The sequence below is a fragment of the Phaethon lepturus genome, unplaced genomic scaffold (genome assembly GCF_000687285.1).
Source record: "Phaethon lepturus isolate BGI_N335 unplaced genomic scaffold, ASM68728v1 scaffold17555, whole genome shotgun sequence".
Classification (NCBI taxonomy): Eukaryota; Metazoa; Chordata; class Aves; order Phaethontiformes; family Phaethontidae; genus Phaethon; species Phaethon lepturus.
The window spans coordinates 1-1,917 of NW_010538558.1; the positions used below are offsets into that span (position 1 = coordinate 1).

Genomic DNA, 1,917 nt, shown 5'->3' on the forward strand with positions numbered 1-1,917 from the left:
CGGCAGAGGGGGGGCGAGGTCGTGCGGCGGCCGCTCCCTGCACGGAGGCCGTGGGGGTCTCCTACTGCCCCCTCCGTAGCACTGACCTCCCGCCTCACGTGGGCACCCTACGGGCCGGCTACCAGAACCCACCCGTGTTCTTCCGTAGGTGGGACGCCCGCGGCCGGCCTGCCGGTGGTCTGGGCTTGCACACCCAGGCGAGCAGGCCTCTTTGGGTCGGGGACGATGGTCGGGACTGTGCAGGAGACTTTTAGGCAAGGACAGATTTGTTTTTCTGCTTTAGTTTTTCCTTTTAACCATGTTTGCTTTCCCCCGCCCTCCCCTTTTAACCTTTTAACTAGATGTCGGTGCCCAAGCCATTGCCACACTTATTCCCAAGGTAAGACTTAATTTGTGTCTCCAGAATAATTCTGTAGGAGTCCATGGCCCCGTAGAGCCATACGTATCGGTGTAACCTGGGCAGAGGGTGCAGGTGACAGGTAGGAAAGAGAACAGCTTAAAGGATAAGGTAAGCAGTCTGTTACTTTGCCACTGTACAATGGTAGTGGTGGTTGTTGGAGAGATTCACTGTTCCCACATAAGTCACAACTAAAGCATCCTGTCCCTCCACCCCATCTGCATGAGGCAAGTTGGTCAGAAATCTGCTATGGCTGCTTTTTAAAAATTTTAATAATGTTAATAATTTACTACTGTTGTCATCACCTGAGCCATCTCAACTTTAGACCTGCTTTTGAGGAGAAAAATATAATAATAATGTTACCTTAGAAAAGAAACAGGAAGCGATATAAATAACAAGGACCTATTCACAAAGGTCTGCTTTGACTTGAGGAGTGTAATCTCCCTAGGCTTTTTATACAGTCAGTCCCGAGAACGCAACTCCCTTAGGCCAGGGTTGTAGGGTAAGAGCAGGTGAGCTGCGCCAGGCGATTGAGTCACCCTGGGAGGAATTTCTGTTTGCATTGACTGTAGGGAGTCTATGGGAATAGCTGTGTGCTGGTCAGTCCCCAGATGTTCTTTGTCTTTTAATACATCTTGCATGTTCCATGTTTAATACAAGGTACCTAGAAGATATGATAGATATATTTTCTGTAAAAATTTGTATTTGGGCCATAATTTCAGCAATGTGTAATTCCAAGTTGCTTGGTTTCACATGCTTTACTTAAGACACTTTTTAAAGAACTACCATTATGATTTCACATATGGAAAAGCTAATGTATGTTCAGATATTTGTTTTGTCCAAAACCATCATACAGCAGGACAACAGCACAGCTGAGAAATAGAATCTCATTCTTCTGCCTGTCTTGCTGGATGACCTACTCAGTGGATTCAAACTAAGCCCTTGTTAAATAGAAGTCTTATTTAAGAGCCCTGTCTGTAAGTTTTAGCAGCAATTGAGTCTATAATGTAGCAATATGATATCAGTTCAGTAAGTCTCTAAATAGTGGGAGTTGATTTAACAGTGACCCGCAGAAAAACAAACATTCATTGTTTCTTGACAGTGTTTGAGGGAATAGTGCGATTTTTTAACTCAGTAAAATTCTTCCTGGAAGTTAAGTTTGGCTCAAGAATATAGCAGCAGGGCACCTGTTATGCAATCAGAAAGCAAGAGAGTAAATGGCTTGGACATGTTTTTAGCCTGTTAAATTAATGACTGAGAGTACAGCAGACTCAGAACTCCAGGAGAGGTCAAACATGTACAGCCTGGCAAGAGATGGCAATGAAAGAGCGGATAGCAGCTGGCCTGGGCTTGAATAGAAAGTGCATAAAGGATTTTAATACATCTATCTGTTACTGTTGTGGGTCAGTGCTTCGGTGCACGCTGGAGTGTCTGTAAGACTCATTATCATGGCTTCAGACATTGGATCTGAATCCAAAACGCGTATTTTCAATTAATATAGCAGACAAAAGGCATGACTT

The 1,917-nt window shown here is 44.5% G+C and overlaps 1 protein-coding gene across 1 annotated transcript in view; it reads left to right on the top strand.

Annotated features, from left to right (window-relative positions):
- Positions 1-348: 348 nt before the first annotated feature.
- ADHFE1 (alcohol dehydrogenase, iron containing, 1) overlaps positions 349-1,917 on the top strand; it is a 17,372-nt gene continuing 15,803 nt past the window's right edge. The window contains 1 exon segment of the mRNA XM_010286862.1: positions 349-379. The gene's annotated coding sequence lies outside the window, so the exon portion shown is untranslated.